A 22,282-nucleotide genomic window follows, 5' to 3' on the forward strand; every position below is an offset into this window, starting at 1 on the left:
ATTATTATTATTCATGGTGATAGTTGGGCTACTCAATTTAGTATGTGTTGGTTTCATCCTGGCTTTGATCTGATCTGAACTCCCTGATTAATCATTTACCATAAAAACAAATACATAGAAAAAATATACCACGACCATTTTTATCCAGCAAAATTGTCAAACCAGCTTAAAATAGAAGGCATTTGCAAGAGAATGGTGCGAGGGAGACAGCGGGTAAAGTGTTAAATATTGCACACACAATTCAACAATAATTCACCACTGAGTGTGCATTTGGCTGTGAGATTTCAGCTGAGCTGAGACTTTTTTTTCTTTTTCAGGCCGCTATTACATGAATTAGTAGGATGTGTCTCATCACCACTGATGGCTCATGCTAACCCAAAATTGGAGATGAGTACAAGAACTGAATCATTCTCTATTGGATTTGTACACCCACACAGGTGTTTTCATGTATTCTGCTGGATTACATGCTGGTGTTAAATGTGGGCAGACGTAGTGTGTGGCATAACTACAGTCCAGGTACCAATAAGATGCTGAAAAGGTGTAATTTGTGCTGACAAAATGGGTGTAACAAAACTAACAGATGAGTCAGAGAGTTGCCAATCAAGCAAAATCTATATATCCAGACCTGAGAACAAGTTTAGTCCAACAAACTTAGAGAAATCTTATTATTTGCTGGCAGTTTCTTGGTAGCATGGTTGCCAAAGAATGAACTAACTTCTAAGTGACTTTCACAGTGAAGCTTACACGATTCTGATTAATGTGTGGGTTTTGCTTAGTGGACTAATCTTCAAGCTAAAGTTCATTACTCAATTAGAAACATTCCCCCTGTTGTTGTGTATATTGTTGTCTGGCTGTTCACCAGTGTGTCTTTGCTTAGAACTGCATGACGCAATGACAACATTATTGCCTCGTGTAGATTTCACAGGCTTCTGAAAACAAGTCCAACAGAAAAAAACATGAATGTAAAAGCTGAAGATGGTACTTTACTGCAAAACCAACAAACTGTATTTCTTCAGCCTCCACCTACCTTTTGGTTTTTAACAGAAACCGGAGAGCTAATAAAGATATAGAAAATGGAGCTGCTACATAATCACTAATATAAAGAGGTAAATATTTTTCTCATTTCAGTCAGACTTCAAACAGTTGTAAATAAGGATGTTATAAAAGAGGGCAGCGGGTAGCTTAGAAGCTCCCTGATGTCTCTGAGATTGTGATGTCGGTGTTTCAAATTCGACAGGTGTCGAATTTGAAACACCTGTCGACAGAATAACTGTCGACAGGTGTTTCAAATAACTGTCGACAGAATAACTCCTTTTAATCGCAGCCGCAAAACAAAGTAATAACAAGATTAAACAGTAGACTGTTTATAATTCATATTTCCATTTGAACGGACAACATAATACTTTGAACTCACACTTTATTTCAAGCTCCTCTCCAGCGTGAGGCTGAAGCATGCAGTTTTAAGTCCCTTCTCTCTTCCCTGTTGATCTCTCCTTTTTCCGCACCTCCCACCCCCGTATTTCCCTTTCTTAACCCTGTCCACCTTTTCCTCTCTTCCAACAAGTGAAGAGCGTTTTTTTGCACGTCTTCTTTGGCGCTTTGAATTGAGTTATTGATGTCTGCTGGAATTTCTCTCCCGCGCCATCCCCTCGTCTATTTTGCCGTTCAGTTGCGATGATGGTGCCAGAGTGCAGGTGCAGCATGTGTTGGAGACAGCAGGGACGGTGTGTGGTGCACTAGGACCAGGGAGCGATTCCTCTCGTCGTGTGCATTGCAACTACAGAGGAGCTGTGGAGGAAACCCCCCCATCGGATCTGGCCATTATATCCATACATTTCTTTTCCACATCTCCACCGCGCCGCGGCTGAGTGGGGATCGCACCAATCAGCGAGCCTAGGATGGTCAAGCACCCAGGAGAGGATTAGCAGGCTAACCGAACACTATTTGCGTAAAAGTCAGCTGTCAGATATTTTTTTCGGAGGGGTTAGTCGTTTGACAGCTTAGCCCCAACTCGTTTTGATGTTATGTTTTATTTGCTGTAGTAAAATTGTATTTTTTTTCTTCTTCTTCTACCCATCATCCGTTTTATTTCAAGCGCGCAAAGTCACATCTGCGTAGGAGAGCACTTGGCGCACTTCTTCCCCAAAGGACAGAGACAAAAATCTCCATTCTTCTGTTTGGATTTAAACCGGACGATCGGCTGAATGGGTGACCTCGCCGAAACACAGACTATCACGAGCTTGCACACACTATATGGAAACCTGTTTTCTCCATTGACCTGGAGTTGTGATGTTCAAAGCCTCCCTCACTGACTGACAAACGGCGTCGTACCATTTTTGGAATCGAGTTGAAGGTAGGCCAGTTTTCTTTTTTCTTTTTTTGGCTTTTCGACATAACACGGTTTTTCTGACCATCTGATAAAGTTCGCAGACCTCATTTTAACCGACACTTCTAATATTACAACCACAGATTGATCGCCCCTGGTCTGTGGTTCTGTCGGACAGTTGCAGTAGTTAATCTAGAAAAAATACACGGTGGAGAAAGGCTAATATACATCAGTTTTATAAAGCTCTGAGTCAGTCAAACGCTTTTAAGGGGAGAAGTTCAACACATGCTGTGGGAACGATGTAATTGACTTCGAATATAGATTACAAAGGGCTTCAAACATTCAGGAAGCCAAAAGATAAATAATTAAACTAAAGATATGCGTCGCAATGTGAGAGGCAACCTCAGTGCCTGCCTTTTTTGTTTAGTTTTTTTCTTTTTTGGGGAATGAGTGTTCCTGTTTTGTGTATTTGGCTCACGATATGTTTGCTCATGAGCTCAATCATGGAGATTCCGGAGAAACCCTCTGCAGTGCAGTCTCATACATCGGGCCGCCGGGCTCACTGGAGCTCACAAAGGAGAGGATTTAGATAAAGGTGTAAACGAAGCAGCAGCTTTTCCTGAAGGCAGTCTACCAGTAAGCCTTATTATATGCACAATCCTGTCTTTATACGGAAGGATATCGGCTGCTGGTTGCACCGAGGCAATGATTTAGCCACAAAAGAGAGCCTCAAAAAAACACAAAACTTATTATGCTCTCTCTCTCTCCCTCTCTCGTGTGTGTCACGTGCACACCCACACACTCTCAGTGATAGTTTGAAATGACTGTGTATGTGTGTGAGAGAGTGTGCGTCACTGTACTTAGGCTGTAAAGCGTAAATTGGAGACATATTTGAATACCAAAGCTCGCGCACATGCTGTCATTATTTTACTGCCCGAGCAAAGCTTATCCGCGTCATTACGCAAATGTAACCGTATTGAAATGACAGCTTAATCGGATTGGGTTCCTTGCCATTTTGACCTACTGTACGAGTTACCCATGAGGGACGAACAGCGCGGCCCATTGGGTGGAAACGTACAAATACCGACGCATGACGCAGGGACATGAGTGATAGATGATGAACCTATTTCTGGAAGTGCGCCTGGATTATAAATGTCTGAACAATTTAAGCGCTAGTGGAAACATCAAGAATCGCCAGTCTTATTGTTTGCCATGCTGTGTGTGTGTGTGTGTGTGTGTGTGTGTGTGTGTTTTAAACCTCACTACAGGCAGATATGAGGAGAGACTGTGGGTGGTCAGTGGCTCTTGGACTCATCGCACCCGTGTTCTTCAAGTGAATACGCACATGGTTGTATTAAGCCCCCAAGTCTTTGTCTCGCTGTCAAACAACCAGGGCTGCCTGGTTCGTCGCCAGGCTGCAGTTTGAGGTGACACCAAGCCGGAGTCATATATCGTTAATCAGAGCAGAATTTTTTGACTTTTGAAGTTTTTCAGATAACCTTTATCTATTGATGCTGGCCGGGACGATATCATCCGTGGGACTGAGGTGAGCCTCATCTCCAATTCACGCTGTTAACAAAGAAAGTCGTGAAACTGAACCGTCTCCGCGTCACGCTGAATTTTCAGTGGGGTTTGTGTGAGCACGGGGCCTCGCTAATAAATTCGTAAAGTCACGTCTGTCTGATGTTTCACGGTGCAGCAGATAAAAATGGCAGGCCGTCGCTCTTGCCAGCAGCACCTCGTCATAGGAGAGATGACAGGAACTGTCCGTGGTGCTGAAACAGACAGCTCCTTTGTTCAACTCTGGGCAGAAATGTTCGGTTGCTGCTGTAGGCTAACTCTCCTCGGCTTGTGTCACATTTTGTGTGTTAAATACTTGGACAGCTAGTGAGTCACACACACATGTTGCATCTATCTATCTATCTATCTATCTATCTATCTTAGATTGGGACAGGATCACAGCCTTTGCTTTAAATGGCATCATCGTGTCTGCTGAGTGGTGTTAAAATCCATTAGCTGATCACCATAAAGTGGGGCTTCTCTTGGCCATGTGAACAATTGTTTTTTCTTTCTTTTTTTAAATGAAAATAACAGCTATCGACACCAGAAATAAGCCCAACACTAAAAGCAGGCACAAAGAGCAATTATGCCTCACTATGGTGCTGTAATTGTAAAATGTCAGTTTCAAAGAAATAATCTCTTCTTAGTCTTCCCATGTTTGCAACACATACACACATAAAATATGCTTTCAAATAAAACTTTTATTTTTAAGCCAGTTTTATCAGTTTTTCCAAAAATGAAGTACTTTCTTTATAATACAAACGATTGTGTTCTTGGGGGAAAAACAGCATGTCTCCTGCTTTATTTTCTTTTTGGATTCCACAGAGCTAAGCACACAAAGTCTCTTACGACACATTTGGTGCTAAAATGTGTTATAAACACAGTTGTGGCGTTGATATACAGCCCAAGTGGAAATCCGATTATCTCTGGTGGGGATGGGGGGTGTTGTGACATCTAGTGTGCGCTGAATGATTGACTGTACTGTTTATCTGTGATTACTAATAATATTCACATCAGTGTATCAAAATGTCATTATGTGATAACAATCTTGATACCAAGTTCAAGAAAGACATGCTGATCAGTTCCGAGTGGGACCACAGCAAGCTAATTTGTTTGCGTGTTAATGGTCATCTGGTATGGGGGGAATCGCTAGTACAGACTTCCTGAAGTGGTCTTTCGTTGGTGATGAATGGCGTGTGTGTTTTCCCCTAACGCTGATTGAATTAGGCCACCCTGCAGTTCCATTGCTTTCCCTAGGAGCAAAGGCGATCCTGCAGTGAAGTTTATCAATAAGCGGGTGGATGCAGTGTAAGTGGTAGTGTTGCCGGGGGCAGACAGCCGGTCATGAGGAGGGGGAACACGCTTAGGGAGAGTCCCACTGATCACACGGCAGATTGGGAGCCCTTGGTGCTAGCGTCTGTCGGTCCCTGCCGTAGGGGAAGAATGAGCAGTGGAGCCACACAGAGCTGACCTAGAACCACACACTAGGCCAACTTCAGGTCAGCATCCTGGGTGAAGGCATATCAGTTTAGCTCTTTTTCTTTTTCTTTGTGGTTTTCTTTTTTTGGAAGCATTTTTCTGTGTTTCTTTATCACAAAATATTCGGTCAATTTACCACAGTTGTGATCAGGTGATGAACATGGTTGATTCAGAACAAAGCGTCTAGCGAGCGCAGCATTTTGATGGCTTTGTTTTGAAGGCTGGTTGCTTTGATGTGGACCCCCATGAGGCCACTGGCAGCTGAGCTCCCACTGTGGCAGATTGATATTTGTAATTTAAGGGAAGCTGTCACACAGCATCCTCCAGATGGAGAGAGCCGCAGAGGCACGCAGTCGATTAAACACGGTTTGTTTAGGAATAATCATTTTGTTGTGGGAGCTGAGGATTCATTTGAGGCATATTGGCTCTAAGGTTCAAAATGCTCAATTATATCCTTACACACACACAAAATCACAGCATAATAACACATAGATGTAGCGTACAGAGTGGCGTCAGGGAAGCTTTTAGCTTTTAGCCTGTCAGTTATCTGATGAAATCGTTCAGATCGCCACATCACAGCAGAAAGGACAGGTCAGTGATTTGTGTCCCTGCTGCAGAAAAGGTTGAGTAAAGGTTGCGAGCCAATTCATTAATTCAATCACTAGAGTGTGCACACATGCACATGCACGCATGTACTTGCATGCTGTTTTAGTCACTGGACTATTGGAATTGATATCTGGGGGAAGGGTCATGTTTTAAAGAGCCATCTTCTTCCTGTCACATTGATTGACAATAAAGGAACAATAAACATCTCAGAGAGAATACTGCTTGATTAACTAGCCTTCAAAGGAACCATACATGGACAATAAATCACGTTTTCATCTCACAAATTAGGACGATGGCATTTAGATGCCGGTTTGAAGACCTTCCAGCTTGAACTCATGACATTCCTGCTCATAGGTCTAACTGGTAATGTCAAATCCCATGAGGAGTTTAAGAGCAGTAATTTATATATTTATGTGATATTATTATAAATGATCCACTGTTATTGTGTATGAAGTGTTTGAAAAAGGAAGGAGAAAATGAGGCTGGGGTTTGAAAATGCTATAAAACATAATGTGATACAATATCACAGATATTGACAGTATTTACGACACATTAGAATATACATTTTGCCTCTGATATATTTTCATTGTAAAATGCACTCCCAGATCAAATATCAGTAAGATGATAATAGTCAAGATGGCATTAATTCATTTATCATTCATATCGACTTGGGCGTGGCGAAGGATGATGAGACCAAGCTGATGCATCTAGACAATACAGCATGGTATTCAAGCATCTTTAGTTCTATGGCCAGAGTGTGCAACTGCAGTGTTGTACTCAGTTTTTAAGAATGCCAAATGTTTTTTCTATCAGCCAGTCATTTATGCCCTTTCTTGTAATTATACCATTTTTTTTTCCAGTTGCTTCAGTTTCTCCCACCATAACAAATGCTGAGCTGGTGCTGCCTCTTTACCCAGGACAATCTTGTAAAAGCAAAAAAGGGTAAAGGTTATTTAAAAATGAATAGATTTGATCCATGTTGCATTTTCAGTGCCAGTTCATGAAGATTTTCAGTAGGCATGTATCAAATTTGAGGTTAAAATTATAAAAATGCTTTTTATTTACTCCATTTACTTGTTTTGTTTAAGAGGACCATGGCACATTTACCCTTCCTTATTATCATGGCAGTTTAAATATATGTGGTGCTTTTAGTTGGTACTAATACTTAATGGTAGATAAACAAGAATGATGGTGCAGCAATTGAGGTATTTTACAAGAACAAAAGAAAAAAAAAACCCCAAATAATTTTGTTGATTTTGTTTTTTATAAATAGGAGATGAAGAAAAGTCCTTATCACATTTTTATACAGGTGAATAGTAAAAGTCCTTGGTCGACAGCAAAACAATGATTATGCAATCAGATTAGGAAGTTTAGCCACTCCAGCAGTCCTGAAAGTACGGCATATTTGCAGTGTAGGCTGGGAAATATAGTTTGCTTTTATGCAAAAACTCATTTGAACTGTTACCTCCTTATTCTACTACCAGTATGTATTTGCAAGTAAAGATAATCAAATAAAAAACTGACATTTCATTTAATTACACCCTTAATCATGGACCTTTGTGTGTTTTTGAAATTAGTATTCTTTTGTCTTTACTTTCTCTGAAAAAGCAAAATTTAACATTCACATGAGAAAACAGAAAGACAGTAATACAGCTCACTGCAGGATCCTTGACAGTGGATGCTTGAACATCTGTACTGATACTGATATCTCCCTGATAACCTCTCCAACATTATCGCCCCCACAGCACTTGGCACAGATCCCACTTCACTGATTCCCTCATCTTTCCTTCATGCTGTAACTTTGGTCTGTCTGCCTCAAGTTTCTTTCAGGAGCACATTTTTTAGAAAACTTAACTTCTTACTTTCACTGTACTTTGAAAGCTGTCAATGTAAACAAAGTTAGGCCTGTCAAGGTTGCTTTCAAGAGCTTGGCTCTTTAATTCAGTCACTCGGAAGCATAAGCTGCCAGCTCTTACAGTATTTAGATTAAAGTGGTGTCGATTTTGTACCTTCAAGTCACTTTGCTCACCAGATAAAAATGCCTTTATGTTTAGACATTTATTGAGAAGACTAATGGAAAATGGCCTGTACTTCTAAATCGACCAGAGACGGAGATGAACACGGGGTAGAAAAAATGAGGAAGGCAGGTAGTTATTTAAGGAAACAGGGAAAAAAATCTGCATTATCTGGAGGCTTGATGTGCAGAGAGCAGTCACTGAGGGGTGGCGATGTGGGGGTTTGGATATATAAAAGTTAAAGAGAGGTACACATACTTGCTTTCAATAGCTATAGAGCCATACTCTTTAAGCTCGGAGGCTGGAATGCAAGTTTGAAAGCCGATTAAATATCGACATAAATCAGCCACAAAATTAAAACCACTGACAGGTGAAGTGATCAGTGATCGTCTCATTACAATGTAGTGCTCTGGTGTTGCCCTTAGCACATGAGTAACACGAAAAAGAGACCAAGTAGTTCATTTAGCTTACAAACTGAAATCCCGTAGAGCACCCACAGGATACACCTGAAAAAGCCTCCATGCAGGCCCCTCCCCGTAATCCACAGGGTTGATCCAGTCCTGCCAATGTTCCAGTGCCAGACCCTACAGGACACCTAGAAAGGTCCAGTCTTCATGCCCTGATGGTTCAGCTGTGTTATCGTGGCTCGAGACAGCCCTAACTTAGCACAGGGAGATGGTTTTAATTGTGCCTGAAGGTTGGATCTTTCAGGAGGGTGTAACACCAAAAATGAATTATTTAAGACTATTTTCATAAGAAGATTTACAGGGAGTTTATTTTAGCTCTTAACCCCCAAACATATTATGACTACATCAGTGCACATTTGTTGCCAGATAGAAGTTTAAAGAGTTTTATTATTTCATTTAAAAAGTCTTTATTGTGTTTTGGATTAGGCTTTTTTCTCTCTTTTGATGGGAGCTGGACCATAATGGAGCCAATCAGGATTTCTAACATTTTAATTAAAATGCAATAATTGGAGTGAGATTGTGTAACAGGACGCTGTCAATCAAATCTGATCAGCTGAATGAAGGCAGATTATCAGAATGTTTAAACTATTATTTAAACATGTTAGCTTTAGCTTCAGTTTTTACTTTTATAATCATATATTTGATGGAAACGTTAGGATTTAAGGAAGAAGTCTAAGGGATTTAAGAAAACTGTAAAACTAGTTGTTTGTTTAAAAAGAAGAGGAAGAATTGGGGCTATGCAAATGTTTGAAGGATTTAGACTTTTAGGGAAGATGTTATAGTGCAATCATTCACCCTTTATTTTTTCTTAACACTCTTTCTGAGCAAAACCAAGGTTTGATTTTAAACCATGAGCACAATCTGGTTTCAGACTTAACCAGCTGTTTGAGTTTCCCTAAACCTAAAAACACTTCATCTCAGAAGCCAAAATAAGACTCGATAGAAGAGATTAGACAACATTCATATGGCTCATTTTGCAAAATGACAAATGATCTTTGTCATCATATGATCTAAAAGGACGTGTTGCCCTCTCAGTCTCCATCAATAAAAAAAGAAACTCGGTCTGGACATTGTTAATTATTTCCCTTATGATTATGTCTGTCACGAGAACATGCTTGAATAGATCCTATTCCTGACTTTAAACGTATTAGGTTTCTCTTTTACTGTTTGCACGCTGCCTTTGGCCCTGCCATAAAATACAGAGGGTCGACTACACCGGCTGTAATGGAATCAATCTCTCAGCTGTCACTTTGCATTGGTCCTGGGCAAATCTCACCAGTGTCCCATGGGTGAACATGTAAGATATGCAATGTGAACGCTTCCAACACGTGTGCTCATACAGGGCACATAAATGAAAGGAGTGCAGGGATGTAAAACAGAGAAATGCTCACAGAGTGGCGTGCACAAGATTAAGCCTGGCAAATTGACTTGTCTTGATGTCTGATGAAATTGTATTTAAAGGTGTAATTTAATCATTTTGCTTTTGTAGAATTTGTGCGGAAAGTGAATCACAGTTGTAGCGCTCCTTAGAGACGCGGATGTTGGAAGTCTCAGAGCTGGCAGGTACTTGTAAGAAAGTGGTTCGAATGTTCAAGATCAGATTTGCTCACAACAGTGTAATTGTAAGCTGCGATCTCTCGGTGGACTGGCCCACAAAAAATAGACGGGGGTGGGGGTGGGGGGGTGGGTGGGGTGACTTTATGTCAATTTTCTGCTGCTTGGCTTGTCATCTTGCCTCTCAAATCCACTCTGATGGCCCTAGCTCTGAGCTATAAAGATGGGAAGACAAAAACAGACAAGGTCATGCAAGAATTGGCATGGGGGAGACAGAAAGATGCCGAGAGAGGAAAAGAGAAAAACTCGAGGTGTTTCTACTGTTTCCTAAAGCTGAAACGCTCTGCCCTGTTGTTTTGTCAGCTGCAATGGTCTGTGTTATGGTGCAATGAGACCTCAGGGAGTGGGGACTGCCATAAATATTGCACTGTTCTGAGCAGCCGTCTCTGATGTGGGCTCACATTGTGCACCGGATGCTGGCCATTAGTGGTTGGTCAGTAATGAGTGGGCACCAGGGTCTTTAAAACAGTCTTTCAGTTGAGTTTACACAGACGCACACACAGGGCAGCAACTTAGCGCAACAGACAGCTTCCTTGTCAGATGATGAGCAAAGATTTAAACTTTGGGATGTAGAGAACTCATAATAAACAAACACAAACAAAGGAAGCTGGGTTGTTGAAGTGAAGGGCCACTAGTGTTTGTTGGAGCTGACATTGCAGTGTGTTTTGTCGAAGGTCAATGACATCTATGGGTCTGTTCATCCTGGATATGCTTGTGTGTGTGTGTGTCTGCACACACATAGAGACACACACACACACAGGCCGAGTCAGTCCTGTTCTTGGCTCCAGCAGTGATCTGGCACTTCTCCTAGTTCTGCAGCCCCTGCCATGCATCCCTCTCTCCCTCCCTTTCTCCTGCTGCCTCTCCTCCTCCCATCCCTCTTTTCTCCCTCCATCCACACACCAGTGCAGATCAGCCTGCCCGGGCCTTGCAGGGTGTCAAAAAAAGAAAAAAAAGGAAATAAAAGAAAGAGAGCTGACTGGACTTTCACCCCAGCTCTCCCGGTATGCTTTCTTTCTTTCATTTCTGGCTCAGTTTTTAATGCTTTGCTATCATGTGATGGTAATACGGCAGCATTATGTACCCAAAATACAATATGCCACTCAAAAGATGTTGAACACATGGACTGTGAAGAGCTGTGACTAGTTACAGGCTGGAGCTGCAATCAACAAAGTCCATTCATTATTCCTTTGACAAAACCTAGGTAACCCCACAGCAGGGACAGACACATGTACCAACACACATGTAAGAATACCCTGTCTTCAATTTCTGTTTCAGTTCACATAAATCATGTAATAAGATTCCATCTGAGATAAGCGGAGTGCTCCCAACAAGGCCCTTTCCCCTCTTGGAGAGAGGCACAGCACTATAGAATGGATACAGCTGCGGTCAGAGAACAATCAATGCTACTGACTCTGTGTGTGTGTGGTTGTAACATGAATTTTAAATACTCTTCGGGAATCACTGAAAGCACATACTAGATATTAAATTTTAACGGCAACCTTGAATTTCCAGTAGCCTGAACAGGTTCTTTTTGAGGTGTAACAGCAAGGTCTCTTGCCGTAACAGGTGTGTACGGCAAGAGATAACAATGGGAGCGCATGTTCAATTAAACATATACCATCCATTGATCCATCCCTAGTAAGTGTGATACCTCCTTTGTGTGTGTATTTAGGTCTGGTTGGCTGCAGGTATTTTACTGCAACACCCAGATGGCTGTCATTGGTTCACTTAATGCTGCTGCACATATATCTTTCTCTGTCAAAACTGACAGTACCTCAGGCTCTTTGTAGGCTGTAAAGTCAAGGAAACAAGACAAGTTCAACTCTGTGACATACTGCCAGTAGTTTTGGTAACTCACACCTTGGTAAGTTCCTTTTTTTTTGTTTTTGTGGTGTGCAATCTGGTTCCATTTAGACTGAGCAAAGTCAGTTATTTTCATTTTGATAGCTGAAATTGTAATAATTGAAAGCGTGAATTCATTCACATCAGTGGAAACATTTCTTTAAAGGTTGTGTTGAGATGAGGAAGCATCTTATCACTTGAAACCTTCTGAATGGGTGTTCTCCAGTAGACTTTCTTTGTGTACAGGCTAGGATGAGCTGACCTGCTGCTCTTTGTGGATTTACACAATACAGATAGACAGTACATTGTTTATGCTGTCTTTATATTAGGCACTATAAAGTTAGTATGAAGGTGGAATACAGTGAATGAATCTAAGCAACATCAGCTTAACTTCAAATTCATCTCTGCTACACTTGATGTAATCTAACTCTGACCATGAAACCACAGCCACTGTCCACCGGCCACACACAGTCCTTTACTGTGAATAACCACAGTACTGCAAACTACCCTGTTTATCCTGCACTAACCTTTTTTATGCAACCTTTAAATAGCACAGTTAGTCTACAACAGGTTGTTTTGCAACATGAAAAAAAAATGTCACATGTACAGACACAATATCTGATTTTAAAACAAGAGGAATTACATGTAAGCTTTTCCAGTTTATCAAATACCACGGAACAGTCCTTACCTTTAAATATGACCTCCCTTCTTCCTCTTTCTTTCTCCATTGCGGAGTGAAGTTAAGTCTTGTTTTTTTCTCTTCCTGTGAAATATAGCAGCTGGACCTTTAAGCTAGCAACACACTGCTGTCTGATGTTTTTTGAGCTGATAGAAATGTTGCAAATGACCTACTTAAAAAATGTTACTCACTTTATGTTTGCTCCTCTTCAGTAGGGCTAGCTAAATGCTGAAGTACCGTAACCGTAACTTATAGACAGCTGCAGTCGGTCCAATGTTGTGAATAAAAATAATAATAAATAAGTTGAAACATCGGCCCACTTTAAACCCTGACTTTTGGACAGAGTTTTGTCTCTTTCATCTGTTGTTATGTGTCATCCCCTGGTGATTAATACATGAACAGGACTGCCTTTCAGGTGTTACTGTTTAGGCTCAAATTGGTTTGACGTTTGAAGGCTCGCAGTGAAGTGAAATAATAACTCCCTTCAAGTGCCCTAAACCAAAAGTAATGAGCCTGTTTTGAAAATATAAGGAATAGAAAGTACAGATATTTTTTAAAGTGCAGTAAAAGCAAGTAAAAGCTGTTAGAAAAAAATACTCAAGTAAAGTACAGATATCTGAAAATTCTACGTAAGTACAATAATGCTCTGCTGCATGCCTTGGTTTTAACAAGTCGTTATTCGAGTTACTCTTGCCTTCCTATCAGCGCAAAGCAGTCTGGCCTCATCAGGCCTCTGACATTAACAAGGTATTTTCACACAGAGAACTGCTGCTCACTGGACATTTTCTCTTTTGCAGACCATTTTCTGTAAACCACAGATATGGTTGTGTGGAAAAAAACCTCAGTTGATCAGCAGTATCTATTATAATTTTGCTTTGAGTTCCTGCAATGTGATTGACTGATTTTGCATTAATTAGGGTGGCTGTAGCTCAGGTGGCAGAGCAGGTCAGCCACTAATCAGAAGGTCGGTGGTTCGATCCCAGGCTGCCTCCTGGCTGCATGCCAAATATCCTTGGGCAAGATACTAACCCCATATTTGCCTACTGGTGGTGGTCAGAGGGCCCGGTGGCGCCTGTGTCCGGCAGCCTCGCCTCTGTCAGTGCGCCCCAGGGCAGCTGTGGCTACAATGTAGCTTGCCATCGCCAGTGTGTGAATGTGTGTGTGAATGGGTGAATGACTGAATGTAGTGTAAAGCGCTTTGGGGTCCTTAAGGACTAGAAAAGCGCTATACAAATGCAGGCCATTAATGAGCAGTGTATCTAAAAAAGTGGCCAGTAGGCATATAAATCAAGGCAAGATGCCATTCAGAGATCTATAGAAGCCCGTTTCTGCCACAAAAAAAAAAAAAAGGATCCATAACTCGAAATTTTGAGTTATTTTCTCGATATTTTGAGTTATTTTCTCAATATTTTGAGTTATTTTCTCAAAATTTCAACTTATTTTCTCCAAATTTTGACTTATTTTCTCCAAATTTCGACTTATTAACTCCAAATTTTGACTTATTAACTCCAAATTTTGAGAAAAGTAACTCGAAATTTTGAGTTAGCGCTGCCATTTCAGTAATCTACGTGAATGACGTCATTTCCTTGTTACCCGGAAGCTGAAGCCCTCAGGTACAAATGCTACAGCCAAGCTACCAGTATTACATCCAGTCATGAATGCACAGATTGCTGAGTATTTTCAAAAATGATGAAATCCTTGTGTTATGAGCTGAATCACATGGTGTTACTATCAGCAAACGTACTCGCGAAAGTGCCAATTTGTTGCGATCCGGTTTTGAGTGCGTGTTAGTCTGCGCCATATGCTTCCGGGTAACAAGAAAGTGACCTCATTCACGTAGATTACTGATTGGCAGAGCTAACTCAAAATTTTGAGTTATTAACTCGAAATTTTGAGAAAAGTAATTCGAAATTTTGGGTTATGTTTCTCGAAATTTCGAGTTACGCTTCTCGAAATTTTGAGTTAATAAGTCGAAATTTCAAGAAAATAACTCAAAATTTCGAGTTATGGATACTTGTTTTTGATACTTTTTTGTGGCAGAAAAGGGCTTCCATAGAGAACGAACTGGAAACGTTTCAAAATAAATAAGGTTTCTAGACTAGATATGCACATTTTACTTCAGCTTTACTTCAGTTAAAATACTGAACCGTGCACTGGACTATACGGAGATGATGAGATGAAGTGTATGTTTATCCAGCTGTGAAGACCTTGCATACATACACATAAAAAATGTTCTTCTAATAAAAAGTGTTTGATATTACTTTTAAATAGCAGGATAAACACACGAGCATGCTGGAAAACAACCACGGCTAGATGTTTCTTGAAATGTTTTTCGCAACAGCATGCTTGTTTTAATTTATGATGCTCTGATCCAAATACAATTGATTATGCAACTTACAGTTGGATTTTTCACTGGAGGTATCTTTCTTATCTGTTGTAATTCTTCTCAACCCCCGCTTCCTTATTTCTTCCACTTTCCTCTCCATTTCTTTTAGTCTCTCTATTCCCAGCCTGTCCTTAGTCAAGCAGAGAATCGATTTTTAAACAGGCAGGACTCTGGGGACCGAGCAGAGAACCATTATTGGCCTCGTTTAGGCTCCATTGCTACTACGATGGCTTCTCCAGACAATAGGACAGACTGTCATGGATACTAAATTGTAAATGCACATTCCAGGTGAAAACCGCTCAGGCCAGCATTTCCTTTCCTCAAGGAGCTTTGTTTTAAAGGGGAAAAAATAGACATATACAGTCTTTTTAGACAACTGTAATGCCTCTCTACACCCCATGTCACAATCAAAAGCAAGATAGGATGGGAATATAGCAAATGTATAGTCTTTTTTTCCGTGCTGCAAGCTACCTTTTTACCTTTCCAGCGCTGCCTTAGTTTTTGTGGAGTTGCAACATATGGTGATGTGTTTCTACTGCAGCGGCTGCTGATTCCTCATCGGGCACGCTGCGCTCCTGTACAGCAGCTGCATGTCTGTCAGGCAGCTGAAGCGTGCAGATCCAATCAAAGTCCTCATTTTCTATCTCGGATTGAAAGTTTCCATGAAAGCTTCTGTGGCAAACATTTTTCATGATGAACGTTTTATCGTGTCACAGTGAAGAGAGCACAGGTGGAATTAACAATCCCTCACTTCCATTAATTGTCCCCATAGTTCATGACAGTGAACCAGCATGCACAAAAGCAGCACCTCGCTTATTTGGAATTGAACCATAATTACTATACATGCCTGGATTGTGTAATAGAGTCCCAACTTGCATGTTTTCCTTCACACTGTTTTTCACACTGAGAAACAGAGAAAAAAAAAACTGAATTTGAGAAAGATTTCTATGACTATCTCTCTCTCATAATTCTCAAAGTCTTTTACCTAGAGGAGAAAGTGTTTTGTTTGAGTTGTCGCATTTTTAGACAAGTGTGCTGACACTTTAATATATACTTGGATGTCCTCTAACTTCAGATGTCAATATCAGACTGCAGTTTGGCAGATGAAAGATATTATGCTCCATGCCTAAAAAAATCAGAATCAATTTAAGCAAATCAATAACCATTTGGGGATATTTTTATTCACTTAAGTTGATGAGAGGATACAATTTAGCAGGTACTTGACTAGAATCTATTGCTGTTGCCTGGCTACATGACTCAGGTATCATGAGAAATTGATGTGTAAATTACAATGTGTATATAACAACTGTATATTTACGTGTTGATTATACAATAATAATAATAATAATAATAATATGAAGAACTTTATTAATTCCTTACATGCAGACTAGAGGGATCTTATTCCAGTTAAAAGTCCCTTTTAAGCTCGCCAGTTACCAGGTTAGTGTCCTGTTGTGTTTTAGATCTTTTGCAACCTGGGAATATATCAGCTAATCTGCTGACTAAGCCTCTGGGGTAGCCGGGCCAAGGCCTTCTCCTCTGTGCACCAGTCACTTTTTTATCGACAGAAACAAATTTTTAAAAGCTAATTAAAATCTTAAATCTTTTTTGAGTACAGTTAATAGTTGCACTTTGGCAAATTCATTCCGCCCTTTGCTCTTCGCTAACCACATACAGCTAAAATGTACAATAGTGCAACTGGTCAGTAAAACTATAAGAAGACTGTAAATAGAAACCAAACATGATATATCAAATATCTTGTCCCCTGGCTACAAATTCTGCATTGTTCTATACAGATATGCATTTATATAGATTAAACATGGCATGCCTCATTGGCATTAAGTGACCATTAGTTGCTTTTTTTTTATTTGTAAAATAGATTTAACAGTGTACTGTTTTGAAAGAGTTACTGATAATTGCTTTACATTTCAGCATGCATATTTACTATTATAAACTAAAAAAAACATGTTTGCAATGAGGAAAGAATATGTTAAATATAACATAATGCCTACAGAGTTCATTGAACTGCGCTGAATCTTTACTGATGCCAGAACAAACTGTGCACATTTGAGCTTGTTCTTGTAATGTAGCAATTAGAGCAATAACAAATCAGAATAATATAATAGCCACCCATCCATCCACAACCTGGACAGATTGCCAGTCTATGGTGCAGAGTAAAAAGTGCTTTAGATGAAACTTGTCAAATATCACATCAAAACATCAACATTCATCCATATTTAAAATGTTCTTTGTTTGTGTGCACACCCCAGTTTGTTTACCATTCAGTGGAAGTGGTGTGCTTGCATTTGCCAGTGTTTTTAGTCTACCTGCGTGTCAGTTGTGGTCCAGCAGCCCCAGTGGGGTGTGTACACTAAATGGGTGAGGAGAGCGTTGGCCCCTGCTCTCCATCAAAGGCAGCATTGACTAGAAGCATAAGGGCGTCTCTGTGGCCAGTCATCCTTGGACAGCTGACAATGGCCTGGGCATGGGAGACCTGGCTGAAAGCAATCAACAACTGCAGGAAAATGCTTCTCTGCTGGTGGAATGTGTGTGAAGTCAGACCTCAACAACCCACAGCCTTTACTCTTGACCGATCATGAGCAAACGGCTTTAGTTTGCCTTGAAGCTCTTCTAATTAATTATATACACAGCACTGCGTTTTATGTGCTTGAATGTGCTCTTTACGTGCATGTGCAGTCTCCGTGTGTTTATGTTCGAAGTTCAGAGAACAGCAGGGGTGTGGATTGGCTCAGGATCGTGTGGTAATTAATCTCACTCAGTGAAGAGGTGCGTGTTGGGACTGAGGCAGGGCATAGCTCACAGCACCTTGCTCGTTAGCTCTAACCACCTATGGCCAGCCTCTGGAGATTAACGAGGGCTGGTCATGGTCAAAAGCGGTCAAATGTGTTTCAACGAAAGCTCACCCGGTGTACCACCAAGCTTATTTTTTATTCCGAGGCAGTGATTCACATTACAACTGCACAATGCCGCTCATGGGGCCTGATTCACACTGTGACACATCTGGCAAACAGCAGAGCAAACACACATGTGCGCGCAGATGCCACATTGAGCAGCATGAGGAACAGGTAAACATACAGTAAGCATAGTTACAGTATGCTGTGCCATTTACTAGCTATCCCAGCATGAATCTCTTTGACACAGTGACACATAGAAACACCTATGACTCATTCAGTTGTGCTTGTCTTGTTCATCTTCATCTGGCTGCTCTGCTTGCTGGTGTCGCATTTGATGTTAGCGTAGCTAAATCTACAGATGAAGAGAAATAACGATGAAAGTTAGAGAGCTGCATTTGCACACAAATTCACATTCATTTTTTAAAATAATTTAGACTTTATCTTTAATTTAATTGAATTCAGTGTTGAACCTGCTTCCTGTTATCAGTAATGTCAGTCAGTTTATTTATCTCTAAGAGGGTAGCTTCAAAGGTAATTTTACAGTCACTGGCTGCTGATGCTCATAAATAATGCAGAGTTTTATAGAATAGATGGTGGTATACAAATACCATATATATATATATATATATATATATATATATATATATATATATATATATATATATATATATGTACACATTTCCATACACAACATCAGGGTTATGATCTGTATACAGATAAGAAATCTCATTTAATATTACGCAGTTATTACTCATGTAATATTGATCAAAAAGCACTTGGCCTGTTTTTGTGTGTGTGTGTGTGAGAAAGATTAAACCCTTGTATTTGCAGCAGTGGGATACACTCATCATCTATTCCTGAGAATAAATTGTCCTACCTGCACTTAGCAGAGAAAGCTAATGAGAGACCCTTGTGCTCTTTCTTGAAGAACTCGTCGTAATCAACGTCATACCTTGTTGGATAAATAGTCTAGGTTGAATTTGTTCACTTTTACATATGTTATCTGTTTCACATTTTCACTTGGACCATCTATTTTGTTATATTAGAAACAGTAGACGACATAATGTAGAAGTTAGAGCTAAAAGGAAGCAGCAGGGATAACTCCATAACTCCATGGACGCAACAAGATTTGGATAAATTATTTTTAGGTCAGAGTCACGTCTTATGATGTACTTTACCTAAGACCACAGTGTGGTCTGCCTTCAAATTAGATTAAATCTCTAAATCACATGATCAATCACCCATGGCTTTCTATGCCAAGATGGCGGCGTTTTCCTTCTCTCTCTTAAGATGGCACAACCTCATCCTATATCAGCAAGGTGTTTTTGGCCTGTAATTATGTGAATTTGTGTGCACTGCCTTGAGAGATAAGAAAAAATTGGAAATGAGAATAACATACTCAGGTCTGATGGAAGCACACACACACACACAGACAACATGAACAGAACAATGGGGAGAGGGGGGGGGGGTGTTAGCAACCAATAGCCTGAGGTGATAATTGAATTTGGGAGGAGATACTGCTATCCCGTAAGATACAGTCCCGTAACAATGGCAACAGACACTAAATTCCTCTGCTACTTTGTCAGGGGTGAGTCAGAAGGTGGTGGAGGGCCATGCCCCTCATTTTCTGGTAAAAAACAGCAGGCAAACGGCATGTGTGCTACTGTGGGTGATGATGTGTGCATGCTTCATGCATCGCTGAAGCGTGGATCTCACGCCATGCCTCTGTGTGTGCCTCCTCAAACACACCTGCTCCTGATGCCTCAGAGAAAAAGCTTGGCTCTTAACTATACAAGCAACAGAGCAGTGTCATATTAGAATAAACGGATAGTACATATTGTGATTCACTTACATGCTGTACTTTTATATATTTTTAATTTTTAAAACCATGAAATGTTTTTTATTGGGCACTTTGAAATTACCTTTCGAGCTTTTTTCTTGTCCTGGATGTTATATAGCTTAATACCTTCAGAAGAAGTCGGTCAGGCTAATAAATGTTTACCTTGTATGTTTAAGTCAAACTCAAGCTTTCTTTGTTTAACCATAAAAGTGTTATGGTGTACGTTTCCACTGAGCATCATAAAATGATGAATGAAGCATCGAGGATTGCAAAAACATTTAATAGAGTCTACACTAAGGTAGTCAAAGAGCTGCTTTACTGAGTTTACATGCGGATGTCTAATGTGTGTAGTTTCACTCAGTCATCAGTCTGTCCTAAAAAGCACGCTGAGAATCTGTCCTGTGGACCGTTCTTGTTTTTAAGTTCCTTTTTTAGCTCTCTTGTGTTGGGTTAAACAGAAGTGACAGGAAATGAGGTGGGTTTTGGGTGTTTCTGGTTTGTTAGGGGCTGCATGTGAAATGCACAATCCCTCTCTGTGTGTGAGGATAGCAGGCTGGTGATGTCATGGCTGGCAAGGCCCAAACTGAGATTGTGAAGGCGTAACGCGACCGGGATTCAGAGCAGGGTCACTAACATTGTTCTGTTGAATTAGGCTGTAACGGAGGGGCAGCTCCCCATCCCCACTTTGTTTAGTGACTCAACTTTTTACAACTAATTACGGTTTTGTTGTCTTTTTTGTGCCTGATGCCAACGATTGAGAGCTTAAAGCAAAAATATTAACAGGAATTATGGGACGATAGAGACCAGAGTTAAACTGATCATTTTATAGTTACATGGTGCTCATTTTAGCCTCCATGATAGTTGATATAGCAGAATGCTTTAACACTGAATACCAGGCTGATCACATGACCACAGACCGCAGAAATACAGTGAGGACACAAAACGAAAGAGAGACAGCAAGCTAACTATAGAGTAGAAAAAAGAAAGGTACAGTATGTAAATAAACTACCACGCTGTGACAGTATTGAAATCTTTCTCTGTGCATGTGGTCCCTTGACTTTTCAGTTTTTTACCTTTTTTGTTTATTTTTTAGCTTTGTCTCCCTTGCTGTTTTGAACTTAAACAGTATCGCTGCATTAGTTGTGGAATACGTTTATCTTTAAAGAGGTATAAAGTCATTAAGACTACTATAGTCTGGGGATATATTTTGGAGAGGTGATTACATAACCATAAACCATCATAGAGTTACAGCTGAGGCTAAAAACACACATTCACAACTCTCTAGCTTATTGCCATTAAAGAAACAAAAAAAGGAGGAGCAAATCAGCTGTGGTGTTTCACAGGAATTTTATTGGCATAATGGTGTTTATTGACTGAGAGTTGTTTCCTAGCAGAATGTGATTGAGGAGCAGAGAAAGAGTTCTTTTTTAAAGTAGGAGCTGTGAGTGCCGTGTAAACACACGCTGAGAGAGGCCCCTTTCATTAGCTATGCTAATCTGCAGGGCACGTGACTAGCTGTGGATTCCAAGGTCCCTCCTGGCCCTGTCTCTCTTAGTTTTTGTCTTCAAAGAGCCTATCTTTTCCTTTCAGGTTCATTGGGTCAGTTCCGTGTGTGTTGTTTTATTCATTTCTATGCAGTCTGATTGAAAGGAACATTATCGAGCTATTGCTCAATCTTCCCATCCTGTCCTAAAGAATTTTGGTTATCTGGTACTAAAGACATACTCCTACACAAGTAGATATAAGAGTTTCTTTGCACCACGGAGTCAACTCTCACCCCTCCTTTGTTATCCGTGCTTCAAAAGAAACAACACGAGGGATTTCTGTCTACCTTTGGATAAAACATAGGAAAAAGGAACTAGCAAGGAGTAAAAAATAAATAAAAAATCTTAGACGTAAAAGAAATTGAGCATTTTGGGAATTAGATTTCACATTCTTGCCAGGAGTCAGACATAATAATAGGGAAGCAGAAGCCAGCAGCTGGCTAACTTAGCACTAGACTTAAAATAAGGCATAAGCTCCTTTATATTTCACTAACATTTCATTAACGGTTCATAAATATGTTTTATCTTATGTCATGCCTTTAAAAAGTCTAAAACGAATGGAAATAGGAGACACTTTAGAAGCTTCTGGTCTAAAACAATGTTGATCTTAAGCACTGAGAGGAAAGTTGAGCAGCACCAGGCTAATGATTTACACCGCTAATGCTAAGTGATCCAAAACAACTAATGAGAGCATATAACTTATATGGGTGTTTAGACCTTATACTTGAAAGGAAATTATAATTTCATTATAATTTAAACGAGGCTTTCTTGTCCAAAATTTCATGCTCTTAACAGCTATCAGGTCAGCAGCAGCTTGCTGGGGGTTTGAGTCAAATTATATTTTAGCCAGAAGCTAAACAAACACATTTCGAGACCCTGCAAATGCACTCTATTTTGCACCTTGCATGTTTACCACAGTTCTGTAAGCATTCATATTTAGGCATGCAAAAAGGGGGTCTTAAGATTATCCTAATCCTAAACATGTCAGTGGCAAATTGGGTGATGC

The 22,282-nt window shown here is 40.3% G+C and overlaps 1 protein-coding gene across 5 annotated transcripts in view; it reads left to right on the top strand.

The window, feature by feature from the left end:
* Window positions 1-1,428: 1,428 nt before the first annotated feature.
* The window catches only part of il1rapl1a (interleukin 1 receptor accessory protein-like 1a), a 170,288-nt gene continuing 149,434 nt past the window's right edge, over window positions 1,429-22,282 (top strand). For 2 of the 5 annotated variants that reach the window (XM_085136491.1, XM_085136492.1), the window contains exon 1: window positions 1,437-2,353. The gene's annotated coding sequence lies outside the window, so the exon portion shown is untranslated. Of the gene's footprint in view, window positions 2,354-3,594; window positions 3,873-22,282 lie in introns of all 5 variants that reach the window. The other 3 variants (XM_085136489.1, XM_085136490.1, XM_085136488.1) reach the window with 3 other exon arrangements.

This window comes from Neolamprologus multifasciatus, chromosome 16 (genome assembly GCF_963576455.1).
Source record: "Neolamprologus multifasciatus chromosome 16, fNeoMul1.2, whole genome shotgun sequence".
Classification (NCBI taxonomy): domain Eukaryota; kingdom Metazoa; phylum Chordata; class Actinopteri; order Cichliformes; family Cichlidae; genus Neolamprologus; species Neolamprologus multifasciatus.